Genomic DNA, 15,219 nt, shown 5'->3' with positions numbered 1-15,219 from the left:
ATATATATATATATATATATAGTGGAAATGGTAATTAATAAAAATTGAAGAAAGTGCTCAATACTGTTGTAGAGCAAATATGCGTTTTATTTTTTATTATTTATTATTTATTCTTTATTACCGTATCTTTCTGTATATATGATTAGGTATGTATATGTTAATATATTTGTATTTAGAAAATTCACTTCTAAATATATGAATAAATCATTAGAGATTTAGGAACATATCTATTAGGCTTAAGGAGGAGTAATGTGCAATATATTTAGTTTAATTTATTTTTATATGCCTTAATAACAAAAATGCACAGAAATTCTCATTTATATCCGGGCAATGCCGGATGTTCCTACTAATAAAACATACGTAAACAAACTATTGCATCCAATCAAGATTATTTGATTCAATTATATTCTTAAATCTGCAATAATTTTATTGTCACCAAATATTTTTGTAACACATTTTTCTTTTTTCACAATCTTTAACAGAAATGTAACTCAAACACTTGAATCTTGAATTCAAATGAAATCTTGAACTCAATTGAAACTGAAAAAAAATGGAGATTTTCATCAAAATGGACCAATTTGTACAAAAGAAATAAAGAAAAATAATTAAGGTTATAAAAATAAATACGCGAAAAATAAAAGAAACCAATTTTTTTTAAAGAATTAAAAACAAGAAACAAACCTTTGTTTTCATCTAATTAAAGCTTTAATAGAATTACCATCTTTTTTGTTGCATGGAACCAATGTTTGCAATTATGTTGTCGTTAGCAGAATGTTAAAAAAAAAATAAGTAAAATTCGAATGTGATTCTTGGAACCTTTTTTATATAAATGATACGATGTCTTAAAGACAGAATTAGATCCGATAACTTAAGTGGAAAATTTAATCTAGACAGTATAGACACACATATTTTTTTTATTCGGGGATCACCAATTATCAAGGCCAAATGCCACTCGAGTATAAGGGTTAATGAACGTAAGGTGGTCAGTGTAGTAATCGTTACTGGTGTAAATTGGGTAGAATTTGATTATTTATGGGGACAGCCCAACAAGAACTTGTTTACATTGGATTTGAAGATTACCATGTTGTATTCAACTGGGAAGCAGGCCAGTGGAATAATGTTCCATATGCCGGCAGTTTTAGGTACACATACAAACATAGATAGATAGATAAATAGATAGATAGATAGATGATTGCAACGTCTTGTCAGACGAGTGCCACTCACTCAGACATTTAAAATCCATGAGCCCAAATGCCTGAGTGAGTATCTATACAAAGATGATGTTACAGAGTCTTAGCTTTGTACGACAGCTAAGTCTCTCTCTCGGTTCAAAATGTTGAGATCCAGCAACAAGCAAGAGCAAGATAGCCAGCAACAAATTAAACTGCAGACCAGCTTAATGTGGGTACTGGTCTCCCGCTTTATGATTTTTTAAATCAGAGATTTGCTTCTCCTAGAAAGGTTGCCTTCACCACGGCTTACGGGAGTCCTCTCCACCCCAATACACATATACACACACAAATATACATGGTGCTAGTTGGCCGTTGACCCAGAAAAAGAGTTCATTCGCCCTTTGGATAGATAGATAGATACATACATACATACATACATACATACATACATACATTCATACATACATACATTTAAACAGACATGTGAGATTTATATTATAGATGGTAACATAAGATTTGTTAAAACTACAATAATGGTTTGATTTCCATTTGATTTTAACAAAATAAAGTTTCTTATTCAAGCATTTCTTAATTCCTTTCTTTTTATGTTTTGTATAGCTTTCCGTTTTTCTTTAATTTCTTATTTATTTATTTTCTTGCAGTCGTCCTATTCGCAATCTAACTGCATACGTATGCATAATGCCGACCGTGTTAAAATAATAACGACAGGATTCGTTAGCTATCATTACATTTACATTCTCATACACAATACCATATATAGTTACACTTAAACTGACCTGCACAGCTAACACATATGGCAGCCCACATTGTACATATGTACACGGTGCCCATTGCTTGGCTTAGGCTGGAAAAAAAAAACACCACAGTTGTAATGTCCGCTTTTGAGCGACGACCACTGCCTATAAAAAAAAAACAGTTGTAAAAGTAGCTACTGAACGCCAATGCCCAACTGTTAGCGCCACTGACCACTACTTGTTGCATAGGGGTTATATTTCTTTGGAATATGACTATGTATTGTTGCTGTTTGTCTTTGTAAGAGTAGAGAGTCTTCGAGGTTCATGTTGTGTGCAGATATATCGCGTATATATAAAGAGAGACAGTTCTCTATATATAAGGAGACATATTATGAGATAGAGACAATCTTATATATAAAGAGACAGGGTACAGGTTACTACAGGAGAGCCGTATGTAATTCAACGAGAGGAGATTTATGATATACTAAGAGATAGACCGAGAGATAGTGCGTTTGGCATTTACGTTTGACATTTCTGTGAATGGAAGTGTTTCTATAAACATTGCCACATATATTTCTTACCTATTTTTGAGATGATGATTTTCACAAGTTCTTATAATACAAATGGACAATACTTTTTCTGTTGACTACATAACATGAAGACGCAGATACAAAAAGATGATGATTCCGTTTATTATACCATACCATGTGACCGGTCAATGGCTTTGCATCAAGGAATTCAAGTCTCTACATAATTCTTCTTCTAACCTCCGCTTCCAAGGTCCTATTAGCTCTGTCTCTGACTCCTCTCTTCTCCCCTGACTGACTGACTCCCCGACTGAAATTTTGACTGACTATATTGAGACTCATGACGTCATTGCATGAGCAACACGTGCATATTAGACACATGGCATGACATGCCTCCGTGTTTAAGCATGCATTGTTACTCACATTTGCATGTTTTTGAAACCATTTCTGATGACCAGGAAATTTCCCATTCTCTTTGTTTTACAAAGGAATTTAACCTACTTGTTAATTCTCTAACCGATATTTTTATTATGCATTCTTTCTAAGAATGTGAATAGATTTTCCAGACAAATTTTATTTATAAAATATTTTAAAAGAATTGACAATTTAACTGGACATTCCATTTAAAACCTATTGTTCTTTAAAACTTATCTACAGGGTTCGATCCTCGTTTTATCTGATATCATTTTCATTTTTTTACTTACATAAAAAGGGGACAGCGCTTTTCATGTAACATTCCTTCCTCCCATTTTCAGGTAACATAATGACCACCACTGACTGCGGGTATACCCCACTACCCGCTTGTTATCAGATATAAAGATTAGTTACCGCCTAAAAATAGCAATAATCAACTCGAAAGAACAGCGTTCCCCAGCACCCGGGAGCGGCAACCAGTATTATGAAGCCAAAAGAGATGGTGCCTGAGATAGTGCCATAAAATTGAAGACAGCCGATTTGCTATTGTCCAAACGTATTAGTAACGACCTCAAAATTAACTGTCAATGATCGTCAAACGATCAATGACCAACATTACTAGCCATTGGATGTCAGTACTATATAATGGATGATATTGCACAGATATTGAAGACAGGCAATTACACTTAAGAGCAGTACAATTGGTCATGATCATTAGTGACCGGCAATGACCAAACACAAAGGACCGCCTAAAAACGTCTATGCCCACTTACACTAGCCGCCAGTAACTATCAGTGCCAAACAATACCCAGATGCCAGTACTCAACAATGGCCGAAACTTGAAGACAAACGATTTCAGTTCAGAGCAAGCCAACAAAGGCCGACACTGGCCGTAACTTCCAGTGACCTCCGCTAACTGCTATTATGAGACAATGCTCGGCCGTTTTTTAGTTTGTTTTCAGTTGAATGGACCTAATCTGTTTTTGACTTTGTGTGATACTTCTACTGGGCAATGCCGGCACGCGGATCCTGCTAGTTTTATATATTTATAGTTTGCTTATGAATTATTTGTCGTCATTTTCTGAAATTGTTGGTATATTTCAGCCCCCGTTGAATCGCCATTAATCTAGTGAATGGCCTACAAGACGTTATAGATTTTTAAAACAAGCTTTTGAAAAAATAAAAAAAATACAGTGAAAATTTCATCCATGTTTTTGGAGAAAACTCTCGGGAAAAGTGAGACGTTAAACAATAATTGGTATCTTCATCGGAATTTTCCTTTCAAGAAAAGCAAATTTTCATCTTTGCTCATCAATGACTTTATTTTATGCAAAAATGTTATTTAAAAATCATGGAAAAAAAACTTCGCAGAATATGCAACTTTTATCAGATTCTTTTATGCTCATCTCTACATCTTTTGCCAAAGTGCTTATATATATACATATACACACACATACTCATATATATATATATATATATATATATATATATATATATATATATATATATATATATATATATATGAGAGATTAGAAGAACGATAACGTGCGAAGTTGTATCTTTAAATTAACAGATATTTATTTATTTAAAGTTTCTAATTTTCAGCTCATAAAAAAGCCTTCATCAGGATTTCCAAATTATCCCAAAATGAGCATATTTTTAAAAGCAAGAAAGAATATTACACCAAAGCACTAGCCAGATCTTGATATAAAGGCGAAATAAAATATATTAACAATGTAAATAAATCATCAGAGGAAGGTAAAATATCAAAACCTAAACCGTCACATGTTATTTCATACAATGTGACAATCTAATTATACAAATAGTAGGAAAAAAATTAATGGTAATAAAAATAATGTTATGGACAATATCAGTAAATCCCAAATTAGTAACAATAATACCATTAAAAAGAAAAATAGACGTAGAAATTGTGTTTGGTTCAATCCTCCTTACAGTGCACACATAAAAAAATAATTTACCAAAAGAATTTTTTCAAATTATCGATAAAAAATTTCCCTACTGGAAATAGTCTAAGTAAAATTATAAACCAGAATAATGTTAAACTATCTTTTTCAACGTCGACTAATTTAGTTAAAACTATTATAAGTTCTAACAATGCAAAAATAATCAAAGACACAAACGTAGGAAGATTATTAAATAATCAAAACATTGAAGTGAATTCACTTTGCAATTGTAGGAATATTGACGAATGCCCATTAGAAGGTAAATGTCTCATTTCTAATGTAGTATATAAATGTGATGTAAAAGATACCAACAGAATTAGAACATATATTGGGGCCACAGATTGTGGCTTTAAAGATAGATATAATGATCATATAGCATCCTTCAAAATACTACAACAAGAAAACAACATCAATTAGATTAGGGAATTAAGGAAAAACAAAATTGAATACAAATTGAAATGGTCGATATTGGATAGTGCCAGTAAATACTCACCAAATAAGTTGGGCCGATGTAACCTTTCCAATCTCGAATTGTATCATATAATAATATCTAAAGGAAACCTTCTTAACAAACGTCAGGAAGTAATTCCAAATTGTTTATATAAATCAAAATATGCATTATCGCGATTAAAACCGGATTGGCAGAATTATTAAATTGAAATTGTATTAACGCGCTTAGCAATTATTGAAAATTACGATATAAAAGAATTTTCAGATTATTTTTAAACTTAACAAAACGTAAGTATAGTTTTTGAATTGTATGATATTTTAAAAATTATAATTGTAACGATTGATGAGTTTGATTTTAATAGCTAATAGATTTGAATTCGGATCAATTGATTAGTTATGATAACTGACTGAAATGATCAATCGTTTTTTAGCTTAGTTTATTTTCGTATATAAAAACATGTATAATAGTTTATAATTTGTTGATATTATTTTCATAATATGTATACAAAACTTAAAATGAATAAATTTACTAATTATTAAATAGAACATTTTGGTAGAAGATTCATAAATTAATTAAAATTGTTAGTACGAATAGCTGGGTTTAATGACTTTGTTGGATAAAATTTCAATATGTCGTAATTTTCGGATTTTTACCATGTTAAATAACATTTCAATTATTTTTGACGGATTGATTGTTGCTATTTCTTCTGATGAGTTAAGGGCATAGTAGATTCACTGATTGACATAATGATTAAGTGATTGATTTTGCGCTACGGAACAGATATTGTCAAGAATTGTCAACTGAATTAAAGGAATAAATTATAAGATAGTCAACTGAATTAAAGGAATAAATTATAAGATGGTCAACATCATGAATTTTTTAATATAACTTTTTGTCATTTATTCTCTCTCTCTTTCTCTCTTTCTCTCTCTCTCTCTCTCTATATATATATATATATATAATGGTTGTATAGATTGGTTTCCAACAAGAAAATCCAATGACAACCGTGTGATTATTAAAGAGTGCTCAATAGAAGACAGAGCTTGTACATAGTCTTTTTATAATACAAACATTATTGGTTACATATGTGTATACATGTTTCAGTGAAATCCTAATTCAAATAGATCACTTCATCAGACAAAAAAACGAGCGATATTGAAAAGGGTGGGATGGGGTTGAAGGAAGAGGAGGAGGTATGATCTTATGTGGTCCAATTGTAGCAGTGGGGGTATTATTATTATTATTATTATTATTATTATTATTATTATTATTATTATTATTGTTATTATTATTATTATTTTAACCTGGCGGTTGTTTATTGGCCTAAGTTTTTGTTTTTATCTGAAGTAATATTGTAGAGTGGAAATTATAACTCCCAGCATATCACCTTTATTTAAATATTACATATATAGGCTTTTATATCTAATAACTGACTGTTAATTTAACCACATGGACATATATTTTGTAGATAAACAAATAAATAATTTGAAAACGAGAAGCAGATGAACGGATAAAATAGCGAGGAATAAAATAAATAAATAGAACTTAACAATAAGAGAGATGAATAATGTAGTCGCCACCAGAAAAAAAAAACAACTAAAAGACCAAAGGTAGGGAGTTAACAGCGATGAGAGTATAGTATTACTTCAGATCAAAACTAAAATTTAGGCCAATAAACAACGGCCAAATTAAAATAATACCAATACCCCCGCTGCTACAGCTTCATCACATGAGACCGTACTTCTCCCATCTTCCCTCATCCCTTACTCCCTTCCTCCACAACACCTCCCTCCAAGGCCACTATTGTTCACATTCACAAAGTATAAACCACACCCGTATAAAACCCACAGTGGGTTCTTTAATATGACAGGGGCGCGTTCAAAATAATTGTTTCTGTTTAAAGCACTATTGAACAGTATACAGTGGGTTCTTTAATATGACAGTATAACGAGACCGATACTGCACCAACCACACCGGGTGTCCTTAACCTCGTTGGACTCCACCCGATATGACAGGTGTTCTTTCGATCGTACATTGTCCCGTCACAAGTTGACCTGTTGATCGTCTTCACCCACTGTGTTCCCATGGTGGAGCGCTTTGCCTCTCGATCGAATTTTCTCCTACCCTGTGTAGGTAGTCTCTGGGTACATCAATCACTCTGCTGGTCCCTGCAGCTTGCTGCAAAATGAAGAGTCCTCACCACAAACAAACAGGACTCCGGTTTATAGCAATAACAAACTATTTATTAATTTCATTACTTCATAAGAGCTACTGTCTAAATTGAGGTGACTGACTATAGCAGTGAAACGATGTAAGACCAGACCAGTAAAGTCACAGATTTTCCATTAACACAGGCTAGTTAACATCATAACATCAGGCCCTGAGGGCTCCCAAATCGGGAGCGCTTGACCAGCCCATCCGTTCAGTTTGCTAGCTACGACTCTACTTTTTTAGAATTCCTTTTTCTGAAAACCCAACCCCTTTTTCCCCATCTCTCCTTTAGAGAGTGGTTACAAACACCCTTTCTTTCTTCCTCTTAGAGCTTACCCTTCGTCTTGTCCACTCAGCACCTTTCTCTCTCTTTTTTATACTATTAATTTGTACTGAGATTTTTACTTATTATCAAAGGAGTGACTAGTCATTCCAGGTCGAACAATGCTTGGCGGCGACCCTTACCCTTGACCCCCATTCTAAGTTGTCAGCCTTAATCAGCTAAGGATCTCTGGATCTCTTCATACCTCTCAACAGAGGTCCTAAAAACAATCTTTCATGTTAACAGATATATAACGACAATGAGATAAAAACAATTATTATTTGTTTTTTCTCTTTCTGACAATATCCCATAGACATTTCTGTTTTGTCCCAATCAGACATCAACACCCCCTCTTCTGCCCTCTCTTCCTCTATCCCGTCCGGTCAGCCCCCCCTAACTGCAATATGCACCTCGCTGCATGCATTCATGACAGCACTAGTGTCATACAGGGGCGCGTTCGAAATAATTGTTTCTATTTAAAGCAGTATTGAATAATGATACTAGACGTTTACATTTTAAACTTAAATTCAAGCCATTATCACTGAACAAGCAGTAAGGACAGGTATATAAAATCAACAGTAGATTCTTTCATATTACAGGGACGCGTTCGAAATGAATGTTTCTCTTTGGAGCAAAAACTGAACCATCATATTTGACTTTTGTACTTTGAACCTTAATTAAAACAATTATATAAAAACTAATTTTATAAAATCAACAGTAAGTTCTCTACGGTGCAATGTAAACTACAATATATTATGGATTAATTCACTGCGGGAGGTATGTGAAACTTCTCTCAGATGCAATGCGATGTTCAGCAACTAGAGCAAGCAAGCAATCGATTTGATTGAAAAATGAGCGATTTCAGCGATTTCGATAACAATAAAATTATGGGAGAGTAAACTATTTTTTTATCATAATTCAATCCTGGGCAACGTCTGGTGTTCCTGCTAGCACACACACACACACACACATATATATATATATATATATATATATATATATATATATATATATATAAATGTTTAGAGGTACAGAATTTAAATAAAGTTTTAAATAAAATGGGTGGAAGTCTCTCGAGAGCTCTTTCAGCTATCATCTCATCAGAGAAAATCGATAGCGTAAAAATAATACTATGTTGATATATATATATAAAATAAAAAAAATTTTAATTTCTTAGACATAACCTTAAATCTTGAGAATTCTACCTTTGAACCCTATCATAAACCTAACCAATCACTACTATATGTCCACAATCAATCAAACCACCCTAAATCAATATTAAAATCAATAGTTCCCAATATCGCTTTAAGAATTTCTAGACTGTCTTCTACTAAATCCATATTTACCAAAAATGAAAAATACTATAATGAGGCCCTTAAAAACTCTGGATATAATTCACAAATTAAATTCATAAATGAAAATGATAGAAACATAAACTGCATTGAAAATAAACCTATTAAGAGCGTAATAACATATAATATGGCAATGTCTTCCCATATACGAGTTAAGAAAAATAACCAAGAGACAAAAAAAGATAAAACCAAACCACAAATATTAGATAATAATACAAATAAACAGCAAACCAAAACCCGTAAACGTAAGAATAGACACAAGGAGATCCTATGGTTCAACCCCCCGTATTCCAAAAACCTAGAAACAAACATAGCCAGAGAATTTTTTTAAATATTAGATAAGAACTTTAAAGCCCTCCATAGTTATAATAAAATTTTCAATAAGAACACAATTAAAGTCTCTTACTCTACTATGCCTAACCTTCATCAGAAAATAATTAGCTCTAATAATAAGAAAATTAATAAACTACAAAATACAACTATACAAAATACATCGGACTGTAACTGCAGAAGAAAAAATAAATGTCCCCTACAAGGCTCATGTAAAATTAAAAATGTTATCTATAGCTGCACAGTATCAAAAACTCCAAATCTACATGAACCTATTAACAGCCATAACTCAACTACCAGATTAAATAATAACACCAACTTAAACCAATCTACCGATCAATTACTAATCAACCCACCATATAATAATCCAACAATAGACCTAACGGAAAATAATCACAACAAGCAAGAGGTAATATATTTTGGTTCCACATCTGGCCTAATAAAACATAGAATTTCAACGCACAAACATTCTTTTAAAAATAACTCTCTGTCAAACCAAACTACTCTATCCAACTATATTTGGCAACTAAAAAACAGCAATATTTCTTTCAACTTAAAATTGCAAATAATTGAGACTTGCAAATCATATAAACCAGGAGATAAATTTTGTGCACTATGTACAAAAGAGACCCTAAAAATTTTAAAATATGAAGATATAAAAAGTAAAACCAAGCTATTAAATTCAAGACAGGAGCTTATGACATGTAGTCATAAACGTTGGTTTAAATTTAATAAATATAAACCACCTTAAATCATTAAAAATTACTTATTAGTAAAAATAGATTACAATTATTATTATTATTTTTTTAATAAATTAAGTTAGACTAATTACCTCCCTTACACCCGTCAAATAAATAATAAATAAAGTCAAGAAAACATGACAATTATCTCCCCTTAAAACATGTAATAACAATATTCTCTCTATATATAAACCGTAGCGTCTTTAAATCAAAAATACGCTAACGGAAACAATTTATTGCACGAGCGTCCCCCTTTTTAAAATTCATCATTCAATAAGATAAAAAGCTATAGCAAACATCTAAATGACTACTTTAACCACAGTTCCTGATTTCAAAAAAAGAAAAATTAAAAGGTAAATATCTCTATATATTTTTAAATCAAATTTATTATGTAAATTCAAAAATATATATTTTTCTCTACTTATTTCTATCTCTAACCCATATTAATTTTCTTATAAATTTGAAATCCAGACCTTTTATTTCAATTTTTCAGATTCATCTGCCTTACTTTTAATGCTAGGTTTATTTATGGTGTCTTTTAAATTCAATAAAAACCCTCCAAAATTTGCTGATGAGGAGACCTTTCTTACCAAAAAACTATATATAATTATTCTACATAACTTGATGTATACCACAATAAAAAGCATTGTTTTCCGAAACGATCGTACAGATAATTGATTTTGTTGTTGTTCCTTCTTATGAAACGGATTTTTAATTTAATTAAAATTTGATTTTTAAATTTTAAATTATAAATCACATTACTTAATATATATATATATATATATATATATATATATATATATATATATATATATATATGTACGAGGGACGTTCTAAAAAGAATTCCGCCTATTTTTTTTATTTCGCATGAATGCATGAGAGATGTTATGATGACTGAACTTATGACTGTATGACCAGACAGTATTATCTCTCTGTTGAAGTTAAGCAACGTTGAACCTGTTCAGTACTAAATGGGTGACCATTTTGGACTTCCATGTGTTCTATGTGTTCTCCGCTTACCTCGGCATTGTTTCCAGTCGTTCTGGACGTTTCCTTGCCACTGGACTCCAACAGTGCCGATTCAGGAGAAATGTGGTGCGAGATTGCGAAACTCTTGCTCCATAATTACACGCGCAACTGTCTCGACACGGAGTAACCTTTGTCTTTCGGGACTGAATAAACTCCACAAAGGCATTTCGTTTTAATTGCACAATTCATCGTAGTTCGTTCACTTTTTGAGTTTAAAAGAAATAGAATGCTTTAATTTTGGGACGACCCCGATAATTTTAAATAATTTTGATAAATAATATTAGTTTTCAAAAATATATTTAATTAATTATCTGTTCTTTGTTTTTATATTCAGCATATTTTTTTTTATATTTTGAATAACAAATAGTTCTGTTTCGCAATATTGGTTTATTTCATGGACAAAGCTTTAGCAGATGTTCAGACGTTTCTTTCAATTGAGAGAAACTGACTTGATTTTCAACAAGTTGTAATCTTCAGCCGGAAAAATGAAGAAATCAATTTGTCTTTTCACTTGCAACTTATAGCTTACGATCACGTTTAAAGATGAATAGATTTGCATCGAAATTACAAACATCTTCTTGCAATGAATGGGAAGGATTTTGTTTTGTTGTTAGAATAATTAAGGAAGGAATTTTGAAAAACCAACTTCCTTGGAAGTTGAGTTTCATTACTTATACGCGCAATCTCGCCCCGTTTTTTAAAGGTACTATATATATATATATATATATATATATATATATATATATATATATATATATACTAGCATGGGTACCCAGCGTTACCTGGGTTGACATGAAGTCCCGTTTGGAACACACCTGCTATACTAATCATTTTCATAGCAGCGAATGCCCGTGCGATCGCAAAAAAAAAAAAAATAGCCAAGTAGATAGAACTCCTAAAAAATGAAGATCTATCAAAAATTGATTCCAAAAACAATTAAATGAAATTTTTCGTCATTTTACGTTTCTAATGAAACTCTCCCCCCCTCCAAAATAAAAAAAATCTGAATTTGTGATATTTTGAGATTCATTTTGTTTATAAAATTGTTAGGTGAAAGTACAGAATGGTGTCATAAAAATTAATTAAATTTATCATTATTTTATGTTTTAAATGTAATTTCCGCCCCCTCCAACTCAAAAAAATGTATTTGCCATGTTTTGCCACGTCTCATTGAACGCTTTGTGGCCAAAAAGTGGGTGCTCATTTTACGTTTAAAAGAAAGTGATCCCCCACTTTAAAATGTAAATTTTCTTTCTTTTCTTCTTCTTTCATATTATTTATAAAGGCTGTTTAATCGTATTAGGGCAAAAAAAAGTAGGTCCTATTTTTTCTTAGGAGTTAAATGACGCTGGGTCACGTCGTAAAAATTTACCTTTTTTAATTAGAAAGTTAAGTTTGTAATCGATGAGATTAACGTGAAAAAAAGAAAGAAAAAGTGTAAATTGTGGAACTTAGAGGGGGTGGGGCAGTATTTTATTCATTTATTTATTTATTTTTGGTATTAAACGACGTTGGGTCAGTGGGTCCCATCGAAAAATTTACCGATTTTTGTATAGCTGTTTAAAGAATAATAACAACAAATAAATGAAATGTTCCGGAGATTCTAAGGGGCAAATAACTCTAAAAGTATTTTTTTATTCGATGTTAGAATAATAGTTCTAAATAAATTAAATACGTCATCAATATAATTATTTTTTAAATTTTATTGAATAACAATTTTAAATAGAACACAATTCTCTCGATAGAAACATTAATTATGATACTGCTATTTAATTAAATCGATTTTTCTTAATGTCATATGCAAATGACATGATCTCTTCGTTGTATCTAGTTTGCAAGAATGAAACTATATATAGAAATAAATAAAAGAGTAAAGTAAGGAACCTTTTGTATATATTAATCGAATTGTGAACAGACAAGAATACGAATTTATATATATATATATATATATACATTTGTAAACAGACATATACGTATAATGTATACATTCAATAAAGTTATTCAAAAGACGCAGCAATAAAACGGTATGAAGCTGAATAACGACTTTGGAATGTTTAATAAAGTTTCATTTATACAGTGTATCACAAAAGTGAGTACATTCCTCACGTTTCTTCAAATATTTAAGTATATCTCTTCATGAGACAACACTGCAAAAATGGTTTTCTGACACAATGAAAATTACCCTGTCTGCAACATATATACCAGAGTTAATTTATTTTCCCCTGAAAATATATCCATTAAAAGCTAAATTCCTGGCAACAAAAGTGAGTACACCCCTTACGAAAAATTGTCAATATTAACATACATGTCAACTCTCAACATTTTGTGTGGCCGCCATCATTATTTGAAACTGGGCATGGAGTTTATCATAGTTTCATATGAACCCACTAGAATGCTCTTCCACTTTTCAATTACGACATCGCGGAGCTGGCGGATATTTGAGACTTTGCGCTCCTCCATCTTCTGCTTGAGGATGCCCCAAAGATGTTCTATTGGATTTAATCTGGAAACATGTTTGGCCAGTCCATCACCTTTACCCTCAGCCTCTTCAGTAAAGCAGTGGTTGTCTTGGATGTGTGTTTTGGGGGTATTGTCATGCTGGAACACTGCTCTGCGACTCAGTTCTTGGAGGGAGGGGATCATGCTCTGCTGCAGTATTTGACAATACATGTTAGAGTTAATGTTTCCCTTAATGAAATGTAACTCTCCAATACCTGAAGCACTCATGCAGCCTCAAACCATGACCTTTCCACCACCATGCTTAACTGGAGGTCCAAAATATATGTTATTCAACTGTTTGTTTTATAAAATCATTTCATATAAACTTCTTTCCAGTTAACAAAAAAAAAACATTAAGAAATTAACGTGTGTGGTTGGAACCAACAGACCACGTCATTCAACTTACCCAGAGTAGAATTTTGACGACCCGGCACGGTCGTTGTTTTATCATTGTTGCTAAGCGACGACATGGAACCATGGCTTCACCAATGATAGATAAATTATAAAACGGTTTCGATTAACGATTATCGGTAATTATCAGGGGTATTCTGAGACAAAACTTAACTAAGATAACTCCCAGACTTATACATTAAAGTACTGTTAATTTTATAGAAAATCTGTTCAGCCGTTTTAGAGTCTATAAGATACGAACTCACACACAGACAAGTTGCACTTATATAATTGTAGAGAATACGGATACAATTACCTTCAGGGAAAGCAAAAATACACTGGTTTCAGCATTTTCCGATACTGCTTCGTATTTCATATTTCCATTGTATGTGTGGATTGGAAGATTAGATGTAGTTTTGTACGTGATGTCCCCCTCGTATACCATTTAATGAAATCTGAGCAAAGTATATTACATTACCTCGGGATGCTGAAGTAAGATTTATTTTATCCGTTAATAAACAATATCTATAAACATCTTCATAAAATGCGCATAAAATGATGACGTCATCGATTCTATGGCAAGCATTATAAGTCGCCATTGATCACTTGAAAAGAATACAATTTCATTCATTTACGATTTAATAAGAATTAGCGCAAAAATAAGGCTCACAAATCATATTTTGCACGTGTAAACGCGAGTTCATTTTAAATATATAGTCATTAAAAAAGAATATTTAATAATTTTTTGCTAGAATTTTTTTTTTATTCCTTCGGGCAATGCCAGAAAACAGGGCCTGCTAATATATGTATACTTATATATATATATATATATATATATATATATATATATATATATATATATATATATATATATATATATAGTCTTTAGTAAATATATAGATTTGTTAATATATTGTTTTCATTTCTTATTTTTCCAAACCAAAAAAATATTAGATTAGTCTATTCAGCAAAGATCACACGAATGCCATTATCCATCATTTCCTCCTTTTTTAGTTTTAATTCCAAAATCTTTTGAATTCATTTTCTTCCTCAAAGACTTGAA

Source organism: Euprymna scolopes, chromosome 28, assembly GCF_053919585.1.
Source record: "Euprymna scolopes isolate OS-2025 chromosome 28, ASM5391958v1, whole genome shotgun sequence".
Taxonomy (NCBI): domain Eukaryota; kingdom Metazoa; phylum Mollusca; class Cephalopoda; order Sepiida; family Sepiolidae; genus Euprymna; species Euprymna scolopes.
The sequence above is the reverse complement of the archived record's forward strand: the minus strand, read 5'-3'. Positions refer to the sequence as shown.